Source organism: Pinus tabuliformis, chromosome J, assembly GCF_031772625.1.
Source record: "Pinus tabuliformis cultivar Carrire ecotype Pingquan chromosome J, CPIR1, whole genome shotgun sequence".
Taxonomy (NCBI): domain Eukaryota; kingdom Viridiplantae; phylum Streptophyta; class Pinopsida; order Pinales; family Pinaceae; genus Pinus; species Pinus tabuliformis.
In genome coordinates this window covers 1,292,131,402-1,292,145,868 of record NC_142295.1, presented here as the reverse complement: position 1 = coordinate 1,292,145,868, position 14,467 = coordinate 1,292,131,402, and the positions used below count along the sequence as shown (strand labels likewise).

The window sequence follows — 14,467 nt, the reverse complement described above, 5'->3', positions numbered from 1 at the left end:
TTGGAGAGGACAGGGATATGGCCATAAGAATATGGGATGGATCTGGTTGGAACGGATGGGTGGGTCTTTTAAATCTAGAAAGCAAGTGCCTTATCGAGGTGCACATAGAAAATAATAAGTTAAAAATGCATGACCACCTCAGAGATCTAGGTAGAAATATGGCAGATCAAGAAAACACTCCTGGTCGCCTCTTGCAATGGAACGAGGACATTGATGGTTTGTGGCAGCAATCGTCTGTAAGTGTTTGTATTATTGAAACAACTTTGAAGCTTATTTATCAACAGAAACACAGAGAAATCTTATTACCGTGTTTGATCTTTTTGTTGTTTGTTTTAAAAATATATACAGGTAATAACCGAGATGCACGGAATTACGACGGCGGGTTCCCTCCTTGATTACCGTCGCATTGCAAAATCAACAGAAGAATGGTCATGGTTTAAAAGTTGGTGTCATGTGGTGTTCAAAAACTCCGTGAGGAAGCTGATCTACAATACAGTACCAAATTGTTTCAGGAAGTTACAACTTGTTGCAACTGAAGATGGTCATTTAGAAAGCATATTGAGAAGGGGTTGAGTCCCCAAATCTGATATGGATTCGCTGGAACAACTGTCCTTACTCTTGCCTTCCTTCCTTCATTCCGATGAAGAATTTAAGAGTTTTGGAAGTGGTGGGAAATAAATTGAATACACTTTTGGGAGCAGAATCTCAGGTTAAAACTAAAGCTGCTTCTGTATTTGGTCATTTTTCTTTTTTATTTGGTTTTCTATAGATTATTGTCTCTATCGACATGCCCTCACAGTGTCTGGAACGCGTTTGAAGTGTTTGATAAATTAACCGTATATTTTTCTTATTTATTGTTGAAATACGAACATTGCGTTGCAGGCACCACTGGAGTTGCGCGAGTTAACAATTCATGCTCCTCTTTTAATGCTTCCAAAGTCCATTGGGCAGCTGAAGCATATCGAAAAGATTGTGGTGGATTATGTACCAGAGTTGATTCATCTCAAAGCTTTGCCAGAAGAATTGTGTGGTCTGCGTTCCTTGAAATACCTATGCCTAAGGTGCCCAGATATGGAGTCGCTTCCTAATTCTTTCGGGTATTTAACAAACCTCCAACACCTCGATCTCTATCATTGCCAGAGTTTGCAAGGGCTTCCCAATTCCTTCAGGAATTTAATTCGACTTAAACATCTGAATATGGATGGTTGCCATAATATGACCATGTCCATGGAAACATTTGGAAATATCAGCACGCTTGAATATTTAGACCTTTCACAGTGCTACAAAGTGCAAGTATTGCCTCCCCGAGTCGCACATCAACGGTCCTTGAAGGTAATGCCTCTATTGGATACAACTATAAAAGAATTGCCTGGGGATATCGGAAACCTGAGCAACTTGGAAATTCTTTACTTGGGAAGTCATTTATTAGGAACGCTGCCAAATTCGCTGGGTCTCCTAGGCAGCTTGAAAGAGTTGTGGCTAGATAATTGTCCAGAATTGAAATTGTTGCCCAATTCGTTGGGACAGTTGACTCAGCTCTCAAAGCTTTGGATAAGACGCTGTGGAATACACTCTTTACCACCAGAATTAGTAAAACTGAACAATCTCGTAAATTTTATGGTATCAAATTGTCCATTACGAGAGTTGCCGTTGAAAAAGCTGGTGGAAGAAGAAAGAAAAACTTTGACAGATCCAACGGGCAGAAAAGAGTTGAGCAGGTTAGATTCCTCCATTGACAATTGGCAACAGCAGTGCATGTACCGGCTGGAAGACTTACAGATATATCATACAAAAATATCGCATATAACCTTTGGTGAAGGTGTCTGCCCCAACCTTAAACATCTCGACATCAGTTATTGTGATAATCTGGTGGAGGTTGGAGCACTGCCACCAACACTAATAAAGTTGGAAATATTTACATGTCCTCAGCTGAGGAAAATAGAAGGAATTTGCAGTCTTACAAAACTTCAAAAACTAGACATCAGAAAGTGCTTAAAAGTAGAAGACTTACCCAGCCTGGAAGCGTTGGTATATTTGGAGGAGTTTTTGGCGGATAAATGTTCCAACCTCAAAAGAATACAAGGGTTGGGGCAGCTAAGAGAGCTCCGAATCCTTTCCGTCTCTTTTTGTAATGCATTAGAAGAGCTCTCAAATGTTGAAAAATTGGGTTTGTTAGAGACGCTTAATGCAGCTAACTGTCCCCACCTACAATGGGGTGAGGGAATCGTGGACCAGTTACGAAAACGTTTGAAGTCCTCGCATTTATAATTTGAATAAAATATCACAATATTGACTTTTCTTTATTTTGTATTTTAGATTTATAAATAATAATTAAATCCAAATGGAAAATATAAATTCATTTTAGATCATGTATAGTTTAATTGTTTGTTCTTTGAGCATTTTTTTATTAGTTTTGTTGATCATGTTTTTTTAATGCTAAATATTAGATGCATAAAATATTTTAGAGAATTCATTTTAGATCATGTATGGTTTAATTGTTTGTTCTTTGAGCATTTTTTTATTAGTTTTGTTGATCATGTTTCTTAATGCTAAATTTTAGATGCATAAATTATTTTAGAGGTTTTTTTAAATTGTTAAATTTATTTATATATTTAAAAATATATTTTAAATAAGTGTTTAAGTGTAGTATATTTTCTGTCACTTAAGTTAGAAAGTATGTTTTGGTAAAACTTGTATAAAAATTATATCTTATATTGGTCAATGCTAATGCTACTCAAGTTAAAAAACAGTATGTTTTGGTAAAACTTGCATAAAAATTATAAATTATATTGGTCAAGGTTAAATTAATAAGTTCAAAACGCAAATCAAATCTTATAGTTTTTCTTTGGCAAAACTAATAAATTGAGATGTGAAGTGGATAAATTAATTGCTTGCTTAGGCACAAGGACTTGCATTTTGGTGGGTAGTAACTCCTCGCAAGTATATGATCTATTTTCAAGGATTTTACTTCGGGATGTTTTACCCCTAAACTTAAGAATTAAAAATAGCTACACAAATATCTAAAAATCTTGCATGAATATTGCAACGATAAAATATGTGAGGCAGTGATCCACATGCACTATATTTTGCAATGGGTGCAATAAGACTTTAAGTTATGGTCCAATCAAATGTTTGAAAAATAATGTTTATATGGATAGGCATGTTTATTTTATTAAAAAGTATAACTTATATTAATGAATGTTAAATTAATAGTGGTTAATAGGACAATAGAATTTTATAGATTTTCTTTCGTAGGAACTAATAAATTATTTGATTGAAAAATAATGTTTATACGGATAGGCATGTTTATTTTATTAAAAAGTATAACTTATATTAATGAATGTTAAATTAATAGTGGTTAATAGGACAATAGAATTTTATAGATTTTCTTTCGTAGGAACTAATAAATTGAGATGTGAAATTGATGAATTAATTGTTTGCTTAGATAGTAAGTCTGCAAAGACTTGTTTAAATAATGGTGGGGATAACTCATGGTAAATAAGTTATTTACTGCTATTTTCAAGGATTTTGTTTTTGGATGGTTTCCGTACAAAGCTTGAGAATAAAAAAATAATCCACAAATATCTAAAAATCATGCATGAATATTGAAAATATATCCATAAATTGCAACCATATCAATAAAGTATGACATAAAATATGTGAGTCAGTTATCCACATGATATTATTTTCTGCAAATGATGTGATAAGACCTTCAAGTTATGGTCCATTCAAATGTTTTTAAAATAATATTTATGCTCATATGCATGCCTATTTTAGAATAGACCTTCCAAAATTTAAATTTAATTATCAATAATATGGTCCAATCAAACATTTTAAAAACAATATTTATGCTGATATGCATGTTTGTTTTAGATTAGACCTTCCAAAATTTAAATTTAATTATCAATAATGATTAGGTAGATGGTTCACTTTTAACCTCCATGGAATATGTTGGAATATTCATAGTAGTATGCACCGATCAAGAGTTGAGATTTATCTCTAAGTGACTTATACTCTTTTAATTAATTTATCTCAAATTAATTAAATAATTAATTAAAGAAAATGTCATATCAACAAGTGTCATATTGGGTATCCTATAGACATCCAAGTTTTTGGTTTTGGGACACATTTCCTGTTTTCAGTTCCTACTAATTGCACTCTTTCAGTTTCTTATTTTGGATAGATTGCCTCTTTGCCACTTCCACAGGTTGTACTCATCAAAATTTGTTTCATGGTTCTTTGGATAATAGTGTCGTTTATATGTAAATGGGTACTTAGTCACACAACCTCTTTTCATCCCATGAGCTCTCATAGTTGATTTTGGCTTTTTCATAAAAAAATAACACAAGAATGTATTTTTCAATCATTTCTATGAATGAAAATATGATTTTTTTTTCTTGGAAAAAAAATGTCATATTGGTTATATGGTATTGATATCATGGTTTGATGCCTATCCACATTTACTAGCCATTTAATTTGTATGGTTGTGATAGTTTTTTTTTGCTCAACACATGGGCATTTGAACCTCGAACTCATTTTTTTACATAATATTTCATAACATGCCATCACCAATCCATTACTATAGTCTTTCCTTGAGATAGACTAATAACTAAAATTCACAATCTTAATAAAATTATATTATTAAATTCCAAACAAAAATATCTAATAATTAAACTCCTCTTTCAAAATGTAATTTTTAATATTCAAAAATTAAATAATTATATATACATATAAACGGTTTTTTCTGCATATATTTAATTAGTTTCCCTCCACCATATGAAAATTCAAGTTATCATTATTATCTAAAATACGCATAAAATCTAACATTAAATAAGAATGGAAAACAAAAAAGATTCTTCATTTTACATAATCCATGACTTTGAGTAATAAAATTTCAGGTAAGTATTGAATAGACTTAATGTAAGTAGAATACTAATTTTATAATTTTTTATTTGATGGAGGAACTACAAGATCAAGAATACTATAGCAAAATTCCATGTAAATAAAGCTAATAAAGGAAAAATATTAACCAAGGTCATGGGACGTGGATTCAAAACATCCTAGTGTGGGTGTTCATTTGGTTTATTATGGATAATGGAAATTGGCAAAGGCAAAGGCAAAGGCAAAGACTTTGGAAAGACATGAGGCATTAATTGGTATTTTATTTTATGAAAATAATGGAAAGTAGGAGAAAAGGAACGTCACAGGTCACAGGTTGCATGTGAGGAAGAAAATGAAGGAAAATAATGGAAAATTGAAGAAAATAAAGGCCTTATTAATAAAAAGGGCTTCTGAGGATCAATTGGTACCTTTTTTTCAGTTCAATTTTGGAGCTCTCTCTCTCTCTCTCTCTCTTGGACACTTAGAGCATTCTTGGAGCACTCTAGCATTGGATCAAGGAAAGAAAAGGAAGGATTAAGAAGGCAAAGGAAAGAAAAGATCAAGCAAGAAAGAGGAGAATCAAGTGGCTACAATGGGATTACTTGTACGTATCAATTTTCATGTGTGATTTCCTCGCTAGATTTGGGATGCATGGTACATGCATGCGTGTATTTGGTTCTCTTGTTGTCATTGGCATGGGATTTCGAGGTGTGGCAGTGTTCTTAAGTCTTACCTTATCATTTACAGATAGCCATGGTGTGATGGGTTCTCTTTTATTTGGTTGAGATGGACTACCGAATGGTTTTGAAACTAAGTAGGGTGGTCTTTGAAAGAAAAAAACACAAGGCCTAGGAATCCCTAGACCGGAGAAGGGGAGATTGCGGTAAAGTCGGATTTTGTGTGCCTCGATGGGCCTAGGAATCCTCGACTAGTGAATGGTAGGATATACGATAAAGCCTAGAGGCGTGTGCCCTCGATTAGGCATAGGAATCCTTGACCGATGAATACAAAGATATATGGTAAAGATTAGAGGGTGGAGTCTTGATTATGCCTAGGAATCATCGACCGTTGTATGGCGAGATTTACAATAAATCCTAGAGACTAAGAGATAGGAAAATTCCTCACGGTGTAGGTGGAGAAATACAGTGGCATCCATCCTTGTTTAGGGCCTAGTGATCCGATGGGGATTGTGGTAAAGCCTGAGGAAACCTGATTTGATTTGGTTTCAAGTCCCACATTCATGCTCGGAATATGGCACAGGTGTGATTGGATGAAAGAAATATTTGGTTTATCCAATCTATGGTCAGGTGGTTCATGGAAGTTCTAAACCTAGCTGGATTTTGCATTCATTAATAATAATTTCCTCTCTTTGGTATTTCATGTGTAAATATACTGGTTCATATGTGATTCTTATGGCAACTATATCCTTTTTATTTCTGTTGGTTATATGTTGGCTATGAGTATGTTTTGTGATAGACTTGATTTATGACTCTCATCATGTTTTGATTTGCAAATGTATGTAGAATGAATATATGACCTAATAGATGATAATGTAGCTATTGTGATAAGGAAACGATGCTTATTTACGAATATCATATAAGTATGAGACCCCTATGCTTAGATTGGTTGTTATGACCTGTAGATTACATATTTGTAACATGTTTGATAAAATGTCTGTCATGGCTAGTAGGGGTCAAATCAAGTACTTGTACCAATGATTACATGATTAGCCTTATTCCATTGTTATTTATCATTTCTAAAAGTTTCATGAAGTTTTGGACAGTGACCTAAGTCCTAGCCCTGGAAAAGTCCACAACCGCTAGCATGCCTTGTTGTGGGAACGACTGGAAGGCCTCAGTCGCATGCATGGCTTGTCATGGGAGTGAATGAGGGTCCAAACCAGTGAGATGTCAATTTGTCTCAGGGGTTGGTCACCTGGAAGGGTTGGTTGGCTCCTAAAGGTTTTGTAGCACGTGTGAAAGGTTAGAATGGTTTTGTTTTGTTGGTTCCAATTCTTAACTATACATGAGGAGTTGAATCACATCATAGTAGCTTCTCATCACATGTTTACCCCAACGAACCAATTAACTTAGGTAAACGTGGGAGGAGGGTGTTACAAATACCTAATGTCAATATCTTAATGTACTAGAACAATTTGATTTTCCAAAAAATGGTAAAATCTAAAATAAATTATAGTTTGAAAAAAATATCATCATAATAACCTAACCTTTTTCTTCAATGACATGATTTGGAAAAAAAAAGATATTCATCAAATAACTTCTTTTTTCAATAATATAATATTAATCAAAATATCTTAATGTACAAAATTAATTTGGTCTTTCATAAAATGGTAAAACTCAAAATTATATATATATATATATATATATACATAATAAACTTTTTTCAATTACAACACTTTCCTTCACTAACATGATTTGCAAAGAAAAAGATGTTCATTAAAATAACTTCCTTTTTCAATAATACATAATTTACAAGAACATTTGGTGTTTACTAAGATGATAAAGTCAATATTATAGTTTGCAAAAAATTATCATCATGATAATAACCTTTTTCTTCATTAACATGATTTGAAAAAGAAAAGATATTCATTAAAATAACTTTCTTTGATATTTATTTAATAATAGAAATAGAAATATATATATATATATATATATAAAATATTTGCAATTTTTTTTTTAATATTAAATAATATATTTAATAAAAAAAATATTTGTAAAAAAACACTTCTCGCTGTAAAATCACGTCTAATATGATTAGTTAAAACATTTCTTGTTTTAGCGGGAGAGTAGTCATCAATGAAGATGTATGTGGAGAAGGGCCCCATAAACCTATCTCATTATTACCGTATAGAAACTGTTTTCATATAGTTAGGTAAATATTTCAACCTATAAATTTTGTTTTGTGGAGATTTTCAGCTAACCCTTCACCATTCTTATGCAATTGAGAAAGCTCTTCAAAAAGTTGGAGATGTGGATTTAGTGGCAACGAATGTGATCCCTTAAAGAATCTCTACGAGCGTAGGTTTGGAAAAAATGAAATTAAAAATTATTTCAAAAGGGTGCCTTGACCTTTTCTCTTTGCTACGAAGAGAAATCTCTTTATCTTTGCTACACGTAGAAATCTCTTTTGTGCCTAGAACAGTAATCGTTAATGAATATTGGTATGGAAAAGAGCAATCATTAATGAATATTGATATGAAAAAAGGTTTATCAATCTTTTCTCATTTTTTCTATACCATTATTTTTTTCCTATGGTTTGTTGAGAATAAACTTTTATGTCGATAAATTCATTTAATCTTTTCTTATTTTTTTGAGAAAAATATTTGTATGAGTCCCTAAAAAAATGTTAATTGAGAAATTTTAACTTACTTGGAGGGGCAAAAAGAAGAGTTGTCAACTCTTTTTCATACTTTTGTAAGTCAAGTGTAGAAATGCTATTTTAGTAATTTTAGGGATGAAGAGAATGAGTACAAGCTTTTTTTTCACACTTCAGTAATTCGAGTGAGGAGAGAAGAAGCTCTGATACTTTCAAAACTTTTAGTAATTTGAATTTTGAAGAGAAGGAATGACTTTGCTTTTTCATGATTTGGTAATTTGAGGAAGGAGGACAAGGATCATTGACCTTTTAAGACACTTTTGTAAATCTAGTGAGTAGAAGGAGGAACAAATTGATTTTCTCACATTTTATGATTTGGATCACTATATAATTTATCATCTATATCAATACTTTTAGAGTAGAGAAATTCAATAAATTATCTTATAAAAGCAACTTTTATCTAATAATTAAACTCCTCTTTCAAAATGTATTTTTTAATATTAAAAATTAAATAATTATATATACATATAAACAAGTTTTTTTCACATATAGAATTTTTTTTTTTTTTTGAGAATATGAAAATTCAAGTTTTCATTATTATCTAAATAAAATATTGATTAATAGAAAAATATGAAATAAAATAGTATTAATCAAAATTATAATTCAAATTCATAATTTTAATATTTTGTAAAATAGGCATAAAATCTAACATTAAAAAAAAAAAAAAAATATATATATATATATATATATATATATATATATATATAGATATAAAAGATTCTTCATTTTATATAATCCATAACTTTGAGTAATAAAAAATTAAGTAAATATTGAATAGACTTAATATAAGTAGAATACCAATTTTATAATGTTTTTATTCAACGAAGCAACTACAAGATTAAGAATACCTAAGATCAATATCTTAAGAATACCTAAGATCAATATCTTAATGTAACATACCAATCTGGTTTTCCATAAAATGGTAAAACCTAAAATAAATTATAGTTTGAAAAAAAAAATCGTCATAAAATTTTAACTCGTTTTTTTCAATAACATAATTTGGAAAAGAAAAAATATTCATTAAAATAAATTCCTTTTTCAATAATAAATAATGTTAATCTAAATATTTTAATATACCATAACAATTTTGTAAAATGTTAAAACCTAAAATTATGGTTTACACAAGAAAACATCGTCATCATAATAAACTTTTTTTCAATAACAACCTTTTCCTTCAATAATATGATTGGCTAAAAAACAAAATGTTCATTTAAATAACTTCCTTTAATGTAAAATAACATTTAGTCTTTCATGAGATGATAAAGATCAATATTATAATTTGCAAACAATTATTATCATAATAATATCCCTTTTCTTCAATGGGATAACATAATTCGAAAAGAAAAAATATTCATTAAAATATTTTTTTTTCAATAATATAATTTGATATTAAATAATATATTTAATAATAAAAATATTGGTAAAAGAACTCTTCCCTCTCTGTAAAATCACCTCTAATATGATTGATTAAAACATTTAAGTAAAAAACATCCAATAAAGTATCTGTCAATCCGGATTTATTATACCACAAACGCATACATCTTGTATTAGCGGGAGAGAAGTCATAAGTGAAGGTTTATATGGAGAAGGGCCCCATGACCCTATCTCATTATTCCCTTATAGAAACTTTTTTCGTATAGTTCATTATTCCTTTATAGAAACTTTTTTCGTATAGTTAGGTAAATATTTCAATCTAGAAATTTTGTGGAGATGTACAACTAACCCTTCACCGTTCCTATGCAATTGAGAAAGCTCTTCAAAGAGTTGGAGATGTGGACTTAGTGGCAACGAATGTGAACCCTTAAAGAATCTATATGTGCGTAGGTTTGGAAAAAATGAAATGAAAAATTATTAGAAGAAGGGTGCTTTGATCTCTTCTCTTCTCTTTTTTTTTTTTTGCTACACATAGAAATCTCTTCAATGCCTAGAAGAGTAATTATTGATGAATATTCATATGGAAAGAGGGTTTTATTGATGAATATTGATATGGAAAAGGGTTTTATTGATGAATATTGATATGGAAAAGGGTTTATCGATCCTTTTTTGTTCTTTTTATACACAAATATTTTCTGCTATGGTTTGAGGGAAAAATGTTGAGAATAACATTAATGTGGATAAATTTCATTAAATCTTTCCACATTCTTTTCGTAATGAGAAAAATCTTCTATGAGTCGCCAAGAAGGGTTAATTGAGAAATTTTAAATCAAGTTACTTTGAGGGGCAAAAACAAGGGTTACCAACCCTTTCTCATAACTTTGTAAGTCAAGTGAGGAGGAGAATTGACACTTTCACTTTCTCACATTTTAGTAATTTTAGGAATGAAGAGAATGAGTACAAGCCCCTTCTCACACTTTGGTAATTTGAGGGAGGAGGAGAAGAAGCCATAATACTTTCAAAACTTTTAGTAATTTGAATGCTGAGGAGAAGGAATGGATTTACTTTCTCATAATTTGGTAATTTGAGGAAAGAGGACAAGATCATTGACCCCTTAAGATGCTTTTGTAAATCTAGTGAGTAGAAGGAGGAAAAAATTGATTTTCTCACACTTTATGATTTGGATTGGATCACTAAATAATTTTTCATCCATGTCAATGCTTTTAGAGTGGAAAATTTGAAGGAATTATCTTATAGGAGCAAGTTTTATTTGTGGGACTTAGTTTGAAGAATTGGAATCTGAAACCTTTCAGGGATAGTTTGAGGCCCAGATGCTTTTTTGGGGTAAACTTTTCTTCCTTAAGCATGGACTTTGCAATGTTGTCCTACACTCAGAGACATTTCCAATAGTATAAGAATCACATCAGATGGAGTTTGAAAGCAAAAATTATGCTCCCGGCGTTGAGCTATTGTGATTAACCAACATAATTTGAGAAAATGCCATGTTAACCCATGCTACTCATGGAAAATGGGCTAGCCATCTTGGGACTATGAAAAATACTCTAGAAGGGTCAAGTTGTAACTCCAATTGAGGGTTGAATGGATTAGATCTAACACCTAGTTGGCTATCGAGTTATGTTATAACTGGACCACTAAGACGAAAGGGATTCCATTCTATTTTCTTGCATTTTGTTCCATAGTGGGGTATACTAGCTAAGTGTGAAGAGAGAGAGAGCATAACAGAGGGGGTTTGTGTTTTGTAGCAGCTAATGAGCCATAGCTAAAAAGAAACTCCATAGAGAGTGCCTTCTCCTTTGTACTTGCATCATTCCCATTCTAGACAAAAGAGAGTAGAGAAACCTCAGCTTGCAGCTAGGTTTTCTCTTGAAAGTGTGTCCTAGAGCATATTTTAGTGTTCATTATGGTTTTTGAGTGATTGGATTAACATGTTCTCTATTTTCTGCACATTATCTATTACATGCATAAACAACAAAATACTAATAACAAATCTGGAATATAAAATGAATTAACCCTTCATAGTATAAATTTCAATTTATTTTCATAGATCTATTGTGATGAACTATCTATCATAATATCCATGAAAATTTACAAACCACATTAGTATCAAAGGAGGTTTCTTTGGTTATTTTGTGGGAATTTACAAGGGACTGGATTGGTTTAGAAAGAAATTCACAAATCCCCAGTCAAGGCCAATGAATCGGTTAATGATAACCTTGAATACATAGCAGAGAATAGGTTTTCATGTCTAGAAGCGCAAGTCACATATATAAACCATAATTTGAGTCTTCTCATGATGACCCTAACCAATAATCTTGGTATATTAAGAGAAGATTGAGGTTCCAACTAAGATGTCATATTAGAGAGTAAAATGGGGTATTAGGAAGAATAAAAAAATGAATCCATGAAACGAAAAAAATAATATTTGAGTTTGAGTGATTTATACCATTTGTAGTTTATCTTCAAGATGGAAGTGAAGGTGGATATCAATTCATATAAATGTCGTATATGTGCTTTGAAATTAAATCATTCATTTTAGTAGTTAGAGGTTTATCTTGGTCTTCACCATATAGAAGGGAAATATAAAATTTCATTTACTTGTTTGAAATTAGAGGGCCATGCCATGATCTAGTGGGAAAGCCACAAAAAAATCTTAGGTTAAAGGGGGATCCTCTAGTAACTAAGTGGGATCCCCCAGTAACTAAGTTGGAGGATTTTGAAACTCTCATCAAGTCCCAATTCTACCCTATCAGGTATGTGGAGGAAAAGTGCATCCATTGACATTAGTTCAAGTAGTGACAGGGGCAAAGTGTATAAGAGTACACCACAAAATATGGGAAGATGGAAATAGTGTTGGGTATCTCCCCTAAGAACCCATGTGTACTCCTTAAGTATTTGGCAAGTTGACATAGCCATCACCGAAAGAAAGTGATGTTGATCAAACTAGGATGTTGGATGAGGCTTTTGTACAGTCACAATACCGGGAAAACATATGCCAAACGAAAGGGTAGCTAAGTGGTTTGAGACAGGAAGAACACCTGGAAGTTTCCAAGGAAGGAAGAAGAAGTGGAAAAGGAGCAAGGACAACAAGACAACAACCATGGCACACAAGTTCAAATATCATGGCAACTACTGCAACCACTACAACATTATTGGTCATACATAAGAGAAGTGCTAGAAATTACATACAAAGCCATTGGGGGAATTTTGAGGTCTAAAATGGGTCTCCTAAGAAAAATAAGAAAATAATAGTTAAAATAATAAAATAAGAGTTGTATATATTTATAATAAAAAAAAGGCAACTACTTTTTTTATTATATTTTCATCTTATCTTTTTAATGTATTTTTAATTTTTTTCAATGTGGGTCTACTGAGAAGCATGGATAATGTGTATTCATTGGATGTGGAATTTAGTTTTGCATCCAATAGGTATCTACACTGTATATTTGAGAAAAACTACAAGGGTATAAGATAAAAATAAAATTAAAAAAAAAACAGTTTTCTTCTTTTCCCTCCAAAATATTTACCCCTAGGGATGACATCATCATCTAGAATCCTATTGGTTCTTATAAATTTCATTTTTTTAGTACATTTTTTTTTTGAGGCCCATTTTTTACCTCAAAATTCCCGTAATGGCTCAACTACAAGAATTGAAAGGACATGAATAAGAAAATTCCCATAGCCTCATATTTGAGTAATTAGGTGGAAAGAAAATCAGATGTGGATGAGGATATTTTTTACACATTGGTGTAGAAAAGGGTAACATCAACATTATAAAGAGAAGGAGATTACCAAAGTATTCCATATATAGAGATAGGTGAAAAATACAAAAATTGATACTCTGCTCAACTTAGGGTCATAGGAGAATCTCAAAGTGGTGAATATGGTTAACAAACTTGGACTAGAGTTTCATGACCATTCTAGCCCATATCCATTGGGATGGATCAATAAGGGAGTAGAGATATAGGTAACCAAACATTGTAAAATTAAATTTTCTATTAGTGTTCATTTTATTGATGAATTAGAATTGGATGTAGTCCCACTTGGTGTATGTGGAGTTGTTTTTGGAAGTCCCTATATGTGCATGCATGATAAAATATTCATGCAAAGAGCCAACTAGTATAACCTCGTTAAGGACAAAAAATCCTTCATTATTAGTGTGCTTAAGTGGAAGTCACAAATTTCACTAGTAAGTGCCAAACAATCTAAGAAATTGATTAGTTTTAGCAAGAAGTATGTTTTATTATTTTTAAGAGAAAATCATTTTATATAAGAGTTAATTAGAGTGAAGACATCCTTGGAGAGATGCCCTAAGGAACAAAGATAACAACTAGAAGAGTTTCTCAAAATGATCAATTTCTTGGCTTGGATATTAGTTTTAACAAGAAGTGTGTTTTATTATTTTTAAGAGAAAATTATTATATAGAAGAGTTAATCAGAGTGAAGACATCCTTGGAGAGGTGCACTAAGGACTGATATAACAAGTAGAAACATTGCTACAATAATATAGGGGAGTGTTCTAGAAGCCTAAAAGGATACCACCCAAGAGGGAAGTGGAGAATGAGATCGAATTATTACTAGACTTCCATTGCCAAACATTAGGATGTATAGGCAATGTGTTCTAGAAGAAAATGAGGTGAATAATTAGTTGTAACAACTATTGGGCATGGTGTTATTCAACCAAGTACCTCACCATGTGGGTTACCCATCATAAATTTTCCAAATAAGGACGGGACTTGGAGAATGTGTATTGGTTATAGGTATTTTATAAAATTTATGCTCAAGAACAGGTAACCCC

General features: G+C 31.7%; 1 pseudogene; it reads left to right on the top strand.

Moving 5' to 3' along the window:
• The first annotated feature begins 90 nt into the window (after positions 1-90).
• Positions 91-2,268, top strand: LOC149232005 (uncharacterized; annotated as a pseudogene).
• The last annotated feature ends 12,199 nt before the right edge of the window (positions 2,269-14,467 follow it).